This window comes from Sarcophilus harrisii, chromosome 3 (assembly GCF_902635505.1).
Source record: "Sarcophilus harrisii chromosome 3, mSarHar1.11, whole genome shotgun sequence".
Taxonomy (NCBI): domain Eukaryota; kingdom Metazoa; phylum Chordata; class Mammalia; order Dasyuromorphia; family Dasyuridae; genus Sarcophilus; species Sarcophilus harrisii.
The window spans coordinates 338711008-338728708 of record NC_045428.1 but is presented as its reverse complement, the minus strand read 5'-3'; the positions used below and the strand labels follow the sequence as shown (position 1 = coordinate 338728708).

The 17701-nt window shown below is 35.6% G+C and overlaps 1 protein-coding gene across 5 annotated transcripts in view; it reads right to left on the bottom strand.

Moving 5' to 3' along the window:
* The window catches only part of MGAT5 (alpha-1,6-mannosylglycoprotein 6-beta-N-acetylglucosaminyltransferase), a 365609-nt gene that overhangs the window by 276607 nt on the left and 71301 nt on the right, over positions 1-17701 (bottom strand). For 4 of the 5 annotated variants that reach the window (XM_023499178.2, XM_023499179.2, XM_023499182.2 and 1 more), the window contains exon 3: positions 16490-16631. The exons of the other annotated variant lie outside the window; for it this stretch is intronic. The gene's annotated coding sequence lies outside the window, so the exon portion shown is untranslated. The remainder of the gene's footprint in view (positions 1-16489; positions 16632-17701) is intronic. 5 annotated transcript variants of the gene reach the window in all.

Below are 17701 nucleotides of genomic sequence, written 5' to 3'. Positions count from 1 at the left end.
AAGATATTCCTATGTCCCAGGATCATATCTATCTTTATATCATCCAAAAAATCAGAAGAAAAAACCCAATAATTTTAAACTTTCATTTCAAATTATGACAATGAGCAAGAAAAAGAAAAACAGATATCCCCTTGAAAAAAAGACTTCCCTTCATATACTCAAATTTTTTCCCTTTAGGAATAAAAGAAAAACTATCCTCATCAGGTGGAATCCATACCTTTTTTAAAAGTAGCCTAAAGATTTTCCAGTCACTCGTCAAGACTAGATCATAAGTAATGCTTGCTAAAAGAAAACACAACTTGGGAGAGTACCACAGGTCAAAAGATATTTCCATCTCTGCTTGTACATGAGCTTGGCAAAGAAAGTGACCATATAAATGTCAAGCAAAAGGATATGGAACAATAGCAACAACAAATTCACTGATAAGAACACTATTCTTCCAAAAATTAATCTGTCAACATGCTGCTAAATAGCAGCCTCTGGGGAAAATTACCAAATGTGATAGGTTGATTTTTGCACTCCAAGATGCTGCTAGCTGATAATGCTACAGATGCTCTCTTGCTATAAAGTTCCAGCATTCAAAAGCTCCACATATTTATACGCAGAATCACAAAATGTTAAGAGCCAAAAAGGGCAGTAGCAACAATTCATATTTATATAGTGTTTTGAAGTTTACCACATGCTTTGCTCAGAACAAGCCTTCATGTGCAAAATGTTATTCCCATTTTATGGCTGAGGAAACTCAAGGTTAAAAAGGTGGCTTTAAAAGCAGTCTAAATCTCTTTTTTTATAAATGAAGAAACCAAGGTTTCATCATATAAAAACAAACTTACCCCTCCCTAGAGCACTCCACTATTAGCGTGAAAACCAAATCTGAACCCTAGATGTCCATTACAATACTCTTTCCATTAGACTGGCAATATCAATCTCAAGCAAAAATGAAGCTCAGAAACCCAGCCAGCTATATACTTGACTTACTTTTAAAATGTAATGTTATCTATATTTATGACATTTTTATTTATTTTGTTAAATATGTTGCAGTTACATTTTAATCTGGCTGGAGTACTACAAGTCACACATGACTTCAGATTATGTGTTTGACACCTCCATGCAGGAACATATACCTAGCTGATAAAGTTCTGTCCTTGAAATGATCTCTGCAATTACCCTATCTCCCAAAACACAAAATCAGCCATGAAATCCCAATCAGGGGAATCGATAGTCCTTTCTTTAATTCAAGAGCAACATATACAACCCTCTACTAAATAAATCTACAGAAGCTTTCAGTGTCTTAATCCAACTTCACTATGGGATTTGCTAAGTGGAATTTATAGTGATTCTGAGTGAGAACTATAAGAACCCTTCTTAATGGAGGCCTTCCCATATGGGTTCAGCCACCAGAATATTCCAGCAAAGCAAACTAAAAAGGAACAGCTAGAAAGACTGCAGGTGAACTAGGAATAAAAGTTAAGAAAAGCAAGAAAGAAAAAGCAAGAGAAATTATCAAAAAGACTGGGGCCAGGGAAGACAAAGGGGTTGTTAACAAGGAGATGAGCGACATTTCAGATTTGGTTTATTACCCTATTATGTGGCAAGCAACAATCCTGGGAGGTAGTTGTTATCTCTATTCCCATTTTATAGTAGGCAGAGGTTGAGTGACCCCAGGTATTCCTGACTCCAAATCTAGATTCACATGTAGAGCTCTATCTACTGCTTTATCTAGCTACCAGTCATAGTACCTGTGAAGGCAGAAATCAACCTCTTCAGTTTATACTCCCTCACCCATCAAGGAGGAAGGAGCTGAGCCAACAAAGAAATGAATAGGGCTCTAGTAAATATCTGGTGATCAGAACCCCAGGAGCTTGACTAAATTGCATTTAGTTCCAGTTTCACCAAAGATGGAAAAGAGTGATAGGTACCCCAAAGTCACCTTGCACACTGTCATACACTGAACTCTTAAAGGGCCTGGTGCCTGAGGCCCTCATCCGTGACAAAGAAATAGATGGTACTAAGGCACCAGATATCTCAGCTCTGATAATCAGAAGAGACTGAAATGTTGCATTTCTGAGGCAGTTTAGTAAAGCAGGGCAGAAGAGTAGTAAATTCCAAGTTGAGGAGACCTCCAAATACCAACCCAGAGAGGATCATGTCTAGAATTCCACCCAGTAATGAAGAAAGGAGAAGGAGACAATTTGAGGACACAAGTTGTTTGTACTTCATTCCTGAAGACACCCATGACACCAGGGAGGTGATTCTATGATAACTGAGTTGGATTTAAGTGAGGGAAGACTATGCAAGGTTACTCTGTCCTGTAGAGCTCTGGATTCAGTGACAAGATATAGATCTAGACAACTGGAGATGGCCCCGGAGGCCCAGGGAGACCTTTTTAAGCTAAGATCTTTCCCATGTCTCAGTTGAGAACACACAGGTATACCAGCAATGACTACATGGGAATTCAATCGATTGGGAAGAGCTATTTTTGTTTGTTTTCTCAGCTAAGGAACCAAAAGTTCTTCCTTGACATCTAACAGCCTATTGTATTAGGTGTGTATAGGAAATCATAGGTCTGAAGAAAAACAGAAAAAAAGGCAGTTTTGCAAAAGTATTACAATAAACTAGTTTATTCATCAAGAATAGAGGAGCCACCACACTTGAACAGACCCTAAAGAGTTTACCGAGAAGTTAGAAATGGAATTAAAGAGAGCAAAGGTGGGAAAATAAACTGGGATAGATTGTGTATATGATATAGAACACAGCCGTGAGAGGGCACTGAGAGACCCATTTAAAAAGTAATAATGATGATGACAATAAATAGATATTTATATAGTGCTTTATGGTTTGTAAATCATTTTGCAAATATTATCTCATTCGATCCTCACAACAATCCCAAGAAGGTAATAATAGCAACCACATTTTACATTTGAGTAAGTTAAAGAAGACAAAAGTTAAGTGACTCGCTCACAGGGCTACTAATTATGTTAGGTCTTCCTAACTCCAGATCCTACTGAATGACCTACTGATAATCACGAGCATGTTAGATTTGTAAAGAACTGTACATATATTGGAAGGAAAAATACCACAGGCAGGGGGAAAATCTAGGATCTCAATGATTTGAAAAAAGGAAATATCATATCATCTACTTTTACACCTACTCACATCTATACGAAATCTTTCTTTTATGAGGGTCTTATTTATCGATGATTTGAGGGCATCCTCAGTGATGATGAAAACAAACAGGAATTTTTTTTTCACAAGGGATTCATTATAATAATGAAATCACATCAAATAAGAATAAAAAACAAGAAAGATTCAGAATTAGAGACCAACTAGCCCAAATGAGGAAATTGAAAGATAAAATGGTTTGCCCATGGTCCCAAAGGAGAATTTAAGCCTAGATCCTACAACTAAAAATGAAAGCTTCTTTTCACTCTACCATGTTACTTGTATTTTCTTTTGTTTTTGTTTATATAATATATGAATTATATAATATTGAAATTTCAATAATTTTTCTTCCAAAATAATTTAATTTTGTGTAAGTACAAATTTATGGTTTGTCTGTAAGATTAAGTTAGCAGAAATAGAACAAGAACTACCAGGTTCTAACTCCAGGTTGCTTCTCAGCATCTAGGCAAATGATTTTTATCACTTTAGGCTTTGATAAGATAAGGAAACACTATACTCTCTGCTTCCCTTTTTAGATCTCAGGGACATTGCTGCCAGGCTGAAGGACAGAAAACCTACTTGGAGCATCCTGAAGTAATGCCTGGTCAATTTGTGCCATGTGTGGCAGTGTGGCCAAAGAGTCCCCTCAGAAACTTGCAGTAATGGAGTTGGTAATTAATGGGGCTAAGTCCAGTTCTTTTGAATATCCCCTCCCCCCCCCCCACATTGTCCTCTTCTCCTAGCACATGCAGAGCCACAAGTATGGGTGAAAGCTTCTATGGCATGCAGCTTATAGAACACATATATTCTCAGGGAGCCATATGAAAAGAAGAAAAACAAAGTAGGTTCAAATACAGCTCATCAATAAAGCTAATTCAATGGATAGAAAATCATTCTAAAAAATCATTGCCATCTTTTTTCTCCTTGTTTAAAAAAAGGGAGGGAAGGGAGATGGAAAGAGAGACAGAGAGCCGGAGAGACAGAAAGAAACAGACAGAGAGGGAGGGAGGGAGGGAGAAGGAGAGAAAAACCTGCAAATTGCTGTTGGCAGAGTTTTATGTTTAAGATACATTTTATGCATAGAACATTCAAGAGCAGCTCAAGGTTTTCCAGCAAATGCCTATTCATTAACACAGCAGGAGGCTGCAATACCATCTGGCGCCCCATGCCATGTCCAACTGAAGATACATTGCTGAGACTGAACTCCAACTATCACACAAGCTTATTTTTGCACTTCTCCCTGTCCCACCCCCTCCTCTTTTTTAAAGAACACTACAAGGACATATATATGCCTGTGTGGGGTATGCCAGTGAGGGTCTTAAAAGTAACAGGAAAGTCTGTTACACACACAAAATGAGATCAAGTGGGAGCCTAGCTTTAATGGAGACTGATTAAACAATTCCAACTCTGGCAACAACCAAGTTAATGAGCCTAGATAAAGAGAATTTAGGAACTCCAGAAAACTCCATAGGGGCTCACTTAGTACACCGCCCCTCTTATGCAGCAATTACAGCAACGTTTACAGTTGAAGCTGATCTGAGATTTTGGATCTTCCTTTGGGGCATTTCCCTTGCATATTATTGCAGCAGAACCAGCAGATTTTTTAGAGGTCACATTCACTATGAGTTCCACAAGAGCTCTTCCCAGTTCTATGGGGAGGCAAATATCCTAAATCATTGTCCATCTGACATCCAACTCATGAAATAAGACACCAATGAGGCAGACTCATTTGAGGAATCATAGATACATATAGTTGGAGGAGCCTTTAGAAGTCTACATAGCATCACCTCCCCATTTTACAGATGGAGCAATATCAGGGAGACAAAAGGGAGACCCTAAGATCATCATTCCCAGTCAAATTCACTTTCTACACCACTGCTACCAAAGTGGCTACCCCATACAGAGAATCCCTTTACTCTTCTGACATCATCATCCAATAACCTTAAAAATATGAACAATAGAAAATAAGTCCTCTGAAGACAAGGTTTGTTTTATTTTTGTCTTTGTACTCCCCCAATATTTAACTCTAGCATCATACTTAATAAACAGTAGAGACAGAAATTCCTTCTTCCAAGGCAGATAAGCATTCTTCTGCAATAAAAAAGTCCTAGAGAGTACCTAAGCATTAAAAAAAGATCCTTAGAAACGTCACTGAATTGAAATAAAGCCAGAGAGACCTCCTCTGAAAGAGAAAGTTCAGAAATTCTCCTATTGATCTTGATGAAGCCCTTTAACACCAACCTTCCCAGAATTATTCTCAAAGGATCTCGAAGGCCTCTTCATTCTAACAAACTTATTATGAACAGGCAGGGGTCAACATGGTAGTTTCTAAAATGAGTCTTCAATCTCCTCAAAGAGGAAAATTAAATAAAAGATTTCTAAGAGGGAGCACCAGGGGAAAGTTTGTATGGCTTTATTACCACAGCATTTAACTATTTGTCTAGTCTAACTCATCAAATAAAAAGCAATATATTTTTATTAGCTTGCCTATTTAAAAAAGGATTTGGAGGCAAGAGTCTGTTTGCTTTATGTTTCATCATAGTGCTCTTTTCTATAAAACAACTCTTCTTACATTCTCTTGGGTAACTTTACTCAGTGCATTACCATTTCACCAAAATATCCAAAACAAAACAACTAATTCTCCAAAAAGGTACATCCCTATTAGTTACACCATTCTTCTGGTTTATTGTTGATCAATCATTTAAGTCTTTGTGACCCCCATTTTGGGGTTTTATTGACAGAAATACAGAAATATATTTCTCTATCTCATTTTTCAGAGGAGGAAACTGAAGCAAAAAGGGCAAGGTGATCTGCTCAGGATCATACAGTTAGTATCTGAGGACAGATTTGAACTCAGGAAGATGAGTCTTCTTGACTCCAGACCCAGTGCTCTACTAGCTGCCTCCAGTTACCTGATCAAATTCTTGGAGATACCAGGTCATACTATATTACAAAGAGAACTCTTTCTTGAGTCTGAAGACTTTGCTTCAAACTCCACTTCCAAACTCTGACTTACTTATGTCAGCTTGGACAAGTCACTTAGTTCCTTTCCCTGGGTCTTGTTTTTTTTTTTTAATCTGCAAAATAAGGAGACTGGAATAAGCAGCCTTTGAAGCTCCTCCAGTGAAGAGCCTCTTAGGCAAAGAAAAGCCAAAAAAAAAAAAAAAAAAAAAAAAAAAATCCCTGTCTTCATGGAGCTCACATCTTTATAAGTAAGACAATAGCACAATAGTGTAACCACACTATTATAATACTAATTGTATATTAATTATAATTAATATTATATTACTCTGAGGTAACCTCAGAGAGGAAGACATTATCAGATGGGGAGCCTAAGGAAAAAACATTTTATTGAAGGTAGGATTTGTCTTGAGTCTTGAAGGAAGCCAGAGAAGCTCAGAGAAGTAAGGAGGGATAGCTTCTTAGGCATGAGTAACAATCAGTGAAAAGGCCAAGAAATGAAAGTGAATTATCAGGTGAGATGAACAGCAAGAGCAGCATAGCTAGTTCACAGGGTGTATGGAAGGGAGTTAAATATAAAAAGACTGGAAAGGTACAAAGGGACCAGGCTATGAAGAGCTTTTAAGGCCAGCAAAGGACTTTCTATTTGATCCCCAAAGTAACAGAGAATCACTGGAGTTTGCTAAAAAGGGAAGTGACACTATTAGACCTGCACTTTAGAAAAACGGTAGCAAAAAAAAGTAGAGAATGGTTGGAGTGGGAAGAGACTTGAGGTGAGCACTGAAAAGGCTATTGTAACAGTCCTGGTGAGAAATGAGGAGAGCCTGAACAAGAGTTGTGGCCATGTGAGTAAAACAAAAGATGTTGCAAAGGTAAAGTGAGATTTAACATTGGATTGGATATATAGGATGAGAATGAAGAATCTGCTATGGACAATAACAAGAAAGTTTGGAAGAAGAAAAGATTGGACATTAATTCTGTTTTGGACATACCACGTTTAAGATGCCCGTAAGATATCCAGTTGGAGATGTCCAAAAAGCAGTTAGTGATGGAAACTCTAGATCAGAAGAAAAGCTAGGGCTGGATATACAGATTTGGTAATAGAGAATATGATTGGATTCATGGGATCCAATTTATTAGAATAAAGATGATAACTGGAGTGATGGGAGTTGGTTAGAGCAGATCACTAAGTAGGAGAATATAAGTATAAAAAAAAAAAAAAAGAACAGAGGAGAGAATCAGGCTCAGGATGGAGCTTTGGGAGATATGAACAGTAAATGAGTATTAGATGAAATTAAGGAACTATTGGAGAATTCCCCCTACAAAGCCAATCATGACAAATCTTGTAACCTCTACTTTCACAATATCTCTAATATTCTTCTCCAACCACCAAGGAAATGGAAATGAGGAGAGGGCCACCATTCTACTTCAAGACCTCACCATCTTGGACTCCTTAAATAGCTTGATTGTTCTCCCTGCTTCTAGTCTTTCCTTATTCCCTTTCATTTTCTATAGAACTGCCAAATTGATATTCCTGAAGCAAAATTCAGACTTTGTCACTCTTCAAAAAATTTCAGTGGCTCCCTACTGATTCCTGTGGTAAAATACAAACCCCTCTATTTGACTTCTATTTGATATTCACAGTTTATTGGCTCTACCTATCCTTAAGGCTGATTTCATACTGATCACCACATACACTATATCCTAAGTGCTATATAAAACATTCCATCATGTCTGAGTCTTTGTGTTGTCTCTCTTTCCCAAGCCTGAAGTTTACATGCTTCTTACCTTTACCTCTTATTAAGATCCTAAAATTCCTTCAAGGCTCAGCTTAAGTTCCCACATATTTGTTTTTTGCATTTATTTAATACTATTATACTTATGATTGCATTTATTTAATACTTTATTATTCCTAAGTTAAATGTAAAAACAATTTTTAACATTCACTTTAAAAATAAAAAATCCACATATTAATTGGGGCCTTTTTTAAACTCCCCAGTTGTTAGTACACCTAAATTACTTTTAATCTACTTGGTCAATACATATTTTTTTTCTGCTTAATGTTTCCTTATTTTTCCTTATTTTCCCTGAATAAAATAGAAGGTCCTTTAGTAAAGGATCCATCTTCATTTTTACATTTACATCTCCAGAATGTACCAGTACCTTGCACATGAGAAACAATAAATGCTTTACAGAATTTATGGAGTTCTATAATGGGATACAAGAGAGTTTTTGACCCAAAATAATATAGCATTGTAGCTAAAGTACTAAACTTGGAATCAAAAATGACCATGTTCAAATCTTGCCTCAAACACTTTAGTTACATAAATATGTACCAGTCACTCAATTAATAAACAATTATTGAATATCTACCATACTTCAAGTACTGTTTTCAGTGCTGGAGATATGTAGACAAAAGTGGAATTGTACTTCCCCTCAAGGAGGATTCTCTCTAAAAAGACAATCTATAAGAGAGGATTGAGGAATATATAATACAGGAATAGAATGAGGAATATAGATATAATAGAAGGTGGTTTGGTGGAGTAACTGGTAGTGATGGAAAGTAATCATTGAGATGATATTTGAGAAGCTGTAAAGGAAACTAAGGATTCTAAAAGACAGATATGACAAAGAAATATATTCTAAGCATGGGGAATAGTACAAAAGGAAGGGAAAGTTAGGTTGCCATGTAGGAAGAACAATAAAAAAGTACAGTTTGACTGTACTATAGAGTATGGAAAAGAAAACAATATGTAATAAGACTAAAAAGTAGTTTGGAGCCATGTTGTGAAAGGCTTGAAATGCCAAAACAAGGAATAAGAGACCCATTCCAGTATATTGAGAAGGGTGAAGGGTATTACTTGTTAGACATGAGCTTTTAGGAATATCATTTCTCCTCCTCCTCCTCTGACCTCCTAAATGGTTGCTTGCCTTAAGCCTTTTCCTTCTCCAGTCCATCCTTTACATAGTTGCCAATGATTTTGTTTTTTAGAAATTTAACTCATGTCCACTTCTTTGTTGAACTCTTTTGAGGTTTTCTTAGCAAAGATACTAGAGTAGTTTGCCATTTTCTTCTCCAGCTCATTTTATAGATGAGGAACTGAAACAAACAGGGTGAAGTGCTTTTCGCATTATCACACAGTTAGTAAATGTCTGAGGCTAGATTTGAGCAGGTTCTTCACTCTATCTACTGCACTAGCTAGCTGACATCTAATATTGTATACCAAAATCCATTAATATAAGGTCAGAAGTTAAGATGGAGTAGAAGATTATGATCAAGACAATGAACTCACTAAGAAAGGAGGAAAAATAATTAGAGAACAGGTAGGTAAGAGCAGTTAGGATGTAGACTGGGTGATTAACCTCTCTAAGCCTCAGTTTCCCCATTTGTAAAACATGGATAATACCAGCATGGATAATATCAGATTTGATGGGAGAGGATGAAACTGCAGGCTCAGTACTCTATCCACTGCGCCACCTAGCTAATTGCCCCAGTTACATTTCATAAAGAAGGAATAATTTAATAATTGAAAAATGAAAAAAAAAATTAAGCAATCATCTACTAGGACTATAATAAAATATATCTGGAAGAGTCCCAGAAAAACAAAAAGAAACCTGAGCAAGACCTCCTAACTCACTAGTCTATAAAATGCATATGGAAAAGGCACTAGTGTGTTGTGTTTGTGAAAAAATAGAAACATTAGCCTATCAGAGAAAAGAACTTTGCTTCTGATGTCTATGCCTCATATGGCTGTGGGCTAAGCAATTAGCCTCACTGGGCCTCAGGTTCCCCACACAGAAAAAGAAAGGACTAGAATAGATGGTTTATACATTTTCTTATATCTCAGGATCTGAGATTCTAACCAACCTTTGTGGTTTTCTCTTATATATGTCTCCTTCATGTGCCCTAAAAATTCCTTAAATCTGTAATCCTAAAGGTTGTCATTGAAAGGGAGAAATATGCTGAGACTAGGATAGAACAGATATTTTTAGGAGGAGCAGCCATTAACTACTTACAATCCTCAGAACATTAAGAAATGATTTCTGAATTCTGAAAGCATGCTGGAGATCACACTTAATGGAATTCAGAAATCCTATCCCTAAAGGACTATAAGGAAGACAAAGAAGAAAAATGTCAGTCAGTACAGTGGAAGTAAAGCAGATGACCACTGCTTGGAAGAAAATGCTAAGAGCAAATGAGAAAGCAATATCAACAATGGCTAATAAAAATGATTAGATAAACTACAAGGATAACGGATAAGATAAAGGAATATAAAAATTTTACAAAATGAAGATTTTCAGGTTTTTGTCAGATTTCAATTTTTTTTCTTTTAGAAAAAAAGTAAATTGGACACCTTCCAACTATCCTTTCCCAATTTAAAATCATTATTCTACCAACTGCATACATCCTTCTTGCTCCAATTCATTCAATTCCCTTCTACTGATAGTGGGTATGATGGAAAATGCAGTGGCCTTGGTTTTACAGAACATGAGTTCAATCTTGCCTGTAAGTTTTACTAACTGTAAGAACTCTTGGGAAAGTCACAAACTTCCTGGGTCTCAATTTCTTTCCTTATCTATAAAAGGAAAGAATTAGAATATATGGCTCCAAATTACCTTCAGCTTTAAATCAATGATTCCACGATCCCTTATTTTGACAAAAATAGGACAAATTTCTTCAATGAGAAAATATATGTGTATATGCACATACATTTATATTTATATACATATGTGTATATATGTATGTATGTAGGACTTTAAAACTCGCAAAACACTTTACATGTTTCATTTGATCCTCAAAACAATCCTATGAAGTGAGTGCTATTATTACCATCCATTTTAAAGATGAGTAAACTAAGGTTGAAAGTTTAAATTATTTACCCAAGGTTACATGGCTAGTAAGGCAGAATTTGAACTCAAGTCTTCCTAAGTCCAAGTCTACCATTCTATCCATTGAATCAGTCTATTAGGACAATAACTACTTCTTGGTTATAATAAGGGGCATGATTTATTGGAGGGAGAGGAGAGAGTGAATTGCTTGGAAATGACAGATTTCTTAAAAACATTAATAGAACATTTATTAGAATGATGTAAAATTAACAAACTTAAAAAATGTGAAAAAATCATTATGAAAAGAAATGTAAGCTCCTTGCTTTCTATTTAGAAAAAGTGATTAGTTAGTCCATAAGCCTTCACTAAGTGCTTGCTATAAGCCAGACACTATGCAAAGTAAAAGAGGTATTAAGAAAGGCACAAGACAATCCCTGCTCTCAAGGAGCTCAAAGTCTAACAGACACACAACATGTAAGCAATTTTGCTCACTGAAACAAACTATAGATAGCCTCAATTGAAAGTGATAATAGACTGAAGCTACTAAAATTAAGGGGAATGGGAAAAGACTTGGGGAGCCAAGAAAAGAAAATGAAGGCAAGCACTGCAGAAATGGGAGAAAAGCCAGCAAAAATCTCTGCAATTGGAAGATGGAGTATCTTTGTTCAAGAAACGGCAAGGAGACTAGTGTCACTAGGTCCAAGGGTACATGGGAGGAGATATAAGGCCTAAAGAGATGGAAAAACAGAGGACAGACAGGTCCTTTAAAAACCAAACAGAATATTTTACATTTGATCCCAGAGGTGATAGGGAACCACTGGATTGTACTCTTAGGGAAAGAGTGATATAACTAGAGAGGGTATCCCTCCCCTCTTCTAAAAGCTTAATATTCACATTATGATTGTTGCTGACATTTATAATATGGTGCTTTAAGATCTAGAGGGTTATTTTCAAAGGAAAAATAAAAGTGTTTCTTTCCTTCCTTCTTTCCTTTTTTTGTCTTTAAATTTCTAACACAAAGTAAGAACGGTGTTCTAAACATGTTTTTATTCAGTTGTGTCCCCACTCTTTCTGACCCCACTTGGAGTTTTCTTGTCACTTTCTTTCTCCAGTTTATTTTACAGATGAAGAACTGAGGCAAATAGGGTTAAGTATCTTGCTCAGGGTCACACAGCTAGTAAGTTTCTGAAGCCACATTTGAACTGAGATAGATGACTTCCTGATTCCAAACCCAGTACTCTATCCATTGGACCACTTAGCTATCCCATGTTGTACATATAGCAACCCTCTGAAACATCCTTGCAGAGATGTGGAAACAGTTTCCTATAAAAGATTATATGACTTGCGAGGAATTACACAGTATCTGAGACAGGATTCATAATCAGGTCTTTCTGATGCCACATAAAGCATTCCAAACAAGAAATGTGCCATTTCTCTTTTTTTTAACTTCTCCCTATCCTCATTTTCTAGCTTCCTTAAAAAGCGGGAAAATGGGAAATCATATCACTATTGCCTAGGTAAAGAAGCAGTGAAAATGCTTGGTCACAAAATTACTCATTTTAACTACAACAAAGAAAACTAATTTTGAAAACACAGATAGTGTGTTAAAGGAGGTTAACTATTCCCTCGAAAATCTTTTCCAACAAAAACACAAACTAGCAGCTGGATTATACAGGATAAAAATGAAAATGACAACTCTCACTGAAATAAATGAGTAGGTTTGAAGTTCTCTTTCCTCCATTACTGGGGTGCGCAACTCAAAACACTCACTGCATGCTAACCTTCCATGTGTTTGACATCAATTACTACTTCACTCTTTCTATTATTTAAGCACTGCCTTGCTAAACATTTCTGTTTTTATTAAACTGATATATTGATATGCTCTTGGGATGTTTATCATCACAGTAACCAAACATTTGGCCAGCTAGTCCTAGTAGTAATGATAGTGTGAGTACAAGTTATACACAAATACATAATCATCTTTTTCTCTTTCTTGTTCTGAGATTACACTAATACAGCTGGGAAGCTTCCCAGAAGTCAAGGAAGCCCTGCAGGATGTGGAGGAGGATCCTTTATGGAATACTTATGGTAAGATATGGATGATGTCACATCATATGAAAATATGTATCTAATTAAGGAGGGAAGAGAAAGGCAGAGATAAAACAGAGAGAAGGTTTTCCTTTGCCTTTAGGAGAATGTAATCACACCTTCCGGTAGTACAGCTTCTATTCATTCAGTTACTCTGGTAGATGCCGTCATCTTCTAAATTAATGGACTTCTTCTCTGTATATATTATTCTATGATCCAAACTTTAGCCATTCAACATCTTGATTACTTATATACCTGCAGACAAGATCACTACGCAGCTCAGAAAACAGTCTCCAAAAGCAGCACAATATAACAAAACACTAGATTTGTAGTCAAAGGGCCAGGTAGATGTTCTTTCCTATGCTATCTTAAGTCAGTTACTTTAATCACTCTAGGTCTTCATTTCTTCATTTGAAAAAGTAAAGGAACTAAATTAGATAATTTCTGGTGTACCTTCCAGTTTTAAATTTGTAATCCTATTATGATGATAACCCATTGATATGAAAATAAATTACTGCGGTATTAATGCTTCAAAATCAAAGGGCATTATAAATTCCCGAGTAACCATTTTTTTTTTAATATAACTTTCTGGCAGAGCAGACTCAGGTTTTCAATATCTGTGTTTGCCCTGACTTTAGAATAATTTGATTTTCTGTATCATTTTCTATATTTCATATATATTCTAAAGCAGAAACAAGTCACATCATGAATATTACTGGCCATTTTCTTAGATATATGAGGAATAAATGTCATGTGTCAGTTATTACCAAGACCAAAATTGCCACAAATGAGTAAGGTATGCCCAGACTTCACAGGATTCCTACATAAGAATTATTTTCTTTAAGTCAGAACTCATCTGACAAATTTTTGTCCTGGTGACATAGTTTTTCCCCATAGTGGAGAATAAAAATAAAACTGTATAAGACACTAAAAGTTTTTTTTTTTTTTAATTAATAAATAATCCAGTTCTCCTGTGGGCCATAACTAGAGAAATACAGCTTCCTGTCTCAATCTACCATTGTTAAGTGACCATGATAATGATAGTTAAAATTTGTCACATTCCACAAGGGTCCAAATTCTCCAAGTTGGAATTTAGATTGAACAAGAGATGAATAGGTTTGCTGTCATAAAATCCATTGAGGGTCAAGAACTCTATTGTATATTTGTTCCCAGTGAAAGTAATTTACTGTATTCCCTATTTCCACAGGCTGCTAAATACACACTGACAAAAAGGAGACCATTTATTGAATCTGTATTCAGCATCTGTATATATTTGATATATTATAATCAGCAATATCTGTTTGATTTATTTAGAGTGATAACTCACTTATCCATTAATCTATCTAATAAAAAATATAAAACTTGTGAAGTATAGAGATTGGACTTGTGATTTTATTATAGTACAGGAGCTCAAAGTAAAGAACTTTTTCTTATGAATGCAGGTCTCTATCTTCTTCGAAGTTAATAATTTGAAAGAGTAGCCTAGAATATTGAAATGTTTAGAATAACACAAATAGTAAATCTTCCAGGATTTTATGTTTCTAAAATGAAAATATATAGTTTGTGACCATTCAGTCTAAAGGTAAATAATCTCCCATATCTTCATTAAAAGTCTTTATGGTCATCACCTTATTATGGCACAATAACTAACCTTTTGCCTTGAATCACAGTCAGCAAGACTAAATTACATTGCTTTCATAGATCTTTCTTTCTTTCCCCCCTCCCCACAATCTCCACTAAGAGTCCTATTCTAATATCTCACTGAGTAAGGAAATCTCTCTATATTCTCAAAGTCTAAGTCAGAGAAGGCTAGTTCTGGCTGGTCTTAGACCAGCCTTATTAAAGTTTCCAGAATTTCATCATCAGTTCATTAATTCAAAGAAAAAAAAGAGAATACAAGCATGGGCCCACTTCTAGAAAAACATTTGGAAAATTCAGAAATAAGAGGAAAATGTATCTTTACAATGAAATGAATAGTTTTAAAGGGCTAAGGTGACGGACATATTATCTCCAGTCTGTAAGCTTCATATGGAAGAAACAACTATAAAATCTAACCTTAGCCTCAAGAAATTCCTCATAGCATAATAAGAAAGGAGTTGTATTTGAAGTCAAGATTCCCTGCATTCAAACCTATTTCACAAACTAATTATCTATCTAACTAGGAGCAATGCTTTACCTTTCTGACTATAATCTCCTCTTCTATAATATTTATATTATCTTTCCTAGAGTTTTTTTTTTTGAGGTGTAAATAAAAAAAGTAAAACACTTTTCAAAACAAAACAACACACACACACACACACACACACACACACACACACACACACACTCCCCATCTCAAATGTCAGCTATTACTATCACCATAGCACAATGCTGGTCACAAAAGCAGCCTAAAAAAGTACAAAATGATCAATAGAAATCTTAGAAACACTTAATTTACACCATGAGGAAATACCAATGACTGAAGTATGATGGAAGGAGAGCTTGGGAGCCCACAGCCCTGAGTTCAAGTAATATGGGTTTCCTAAACTTATCTGAAATTATTTCTTCATTTTTTAAAATGGGATAATGGGAATATAATCTACATCTCCAGGAATATTCTGAGAATCAAAGTAGAATTTAACACTAGTGTAAATGTCAGCTATTACAATCAGTTTCTCAAATCCTCATTTTCTGTCTCATTTTTCTCTCATTCTCTCCTGCCATTCTGTTCCCTTTGTTCTTGTCTGCATCTCACTAACATCATGGAATAATATTAAATTCTGAAATGCTTGCTGTTTCGTATTTAGGTGTCATGCTTCTAATTCTATAGCCAAGCACAAATATCTATTCAGTAAAAAAGTTAAAAAAATCAAAAAGCCTTCAATGAAGAACATAAATTCTGTATTTAAAGAATGACCATTGGGCTCTCCATGCCAAATGGACCAGATAGTAAAAGAAAGGGATTTGCAGTGGTTTGAAAGTCATTTCTGAATTTTTATTTAAGTGAATTAATCTAAAGGAGGATCGGACCACAGAATACCTATCTCTATCATTCTGTGCTAAAAAACAAAATGTCATCCCTATATCTTCTCAGGGAGGTATTACATACAAAAAGACATCATTTATCTGGTCTTCTGAAAAAGAAACTAGATAATATTTACAAATTGATCCTCTATTTCCAGTCTCAAAATATGATTAAAGATTGAACTAAGGGAGTAGGATACAGAAAATACTTAAATTTGATAGCCAGACAACAGTTGTTGAATGAATATCTGATACATGATTAACACAGAACTCAGAAATGTGGTACCAGAAAAGGTAGAAGAATTTAAGTAGATAGTCTCTCTTTCAGAAGATTAAATAAAAGTTTAAATAAGGAGGGACTGAAGATAAATATTAAGATATCAAAAATTCAAACCCTCTCCCACTATGATCTACCCCCTTCCAAAAAAAAGTATGAATTACTTACCAAAAAATGTTGAGGAGAAAGCAGAATTTGATTACACAAAACTAGTCTTCCAATACTAAGTATTCATGGACTAGACATATTACTTTTTCTTAGGATCTTGGAGTGAAGGGAGCCAATGATTTACCAATAGGTCAATCACATACTGGGAACACAAAGAAAAAGTAAATCAGTATCAATCTTCAAGGCAGAATGTATGGGAATTCTCTAATACTGTGAATTATGGAGAAGATGGAAATCTGCACCGATGGAGGTGGAGGGGGAGGTTTCTCTTGGGAGTTCTTTATAACAGTAAAATTACAGATGCAATCCCTATTTATATCAAATAGAAGTTGTCTTAAAGCCTCATCCCTTTCCATCTTTCTAGTCTTCTTATCTATAACTCCCTCTGCATACCCTACATAATAAAAACATGAATGTAGGCTAGGTTGGTGAAGAATAATATTGACCTTGTCTTTTTGGGTTATGCTTTTCACATTGGATAAAATTTTAGTAAACCTGTAGATTAGTATCCACTTGAAAAACTGAGAGGTCCATCGGTTGCACTCCAAAGCAGGAGAGGGGACATGACACCCAAAAAAGTTAAAGGACTTTTGCTGTCAATCTAGATTTCCAGAAAAATCACATAATGCCTAGTTCCATAATACCACCTTCCTTATCTTTCTTCTCTAACCAATTTATTTGGCAGGGTATCATATCCTAGCTAACTTTCTTCTGTGTGTACCTGCATGATCTTAGAAGATCATTAAAATGGACCTCACAGTTTCCTCATCTTCAAAATGACATACCCAACCTCTAAGATTGTTCTCCACTGCTATGGTCTTTGGTTTGTATATGGTCCTCAGTTCCCCTGCAGAGTATGCTCATCTCAACTCTTTTTGAAGTTTCAGTTCTTCATTCCAATAGCCACTTTTTGACTCCTCTCTCTCCATACATTCATTACCCCACACAAAATTTATTTATGAGAACTTTGAGAAAAGAAGCACAAAATAAGATAACATTTCCGTGGGGCTTCTGGTAAGGCTCTCAATCTCTATCTTAAGTCCCTTCCCCCAACTCCCAAATCATCACTTCACATCCTTTCACTTAGACATGGGGAACGGGGGAGGCAAAATTTCCTAGCGTATAAAAAGAAGAAAAAAAGCAATAAATTTTTAATTTTTATTAAAATTTTAAATTTCAATAAATGCCTATTTTAATACCAGAAAATTCTAT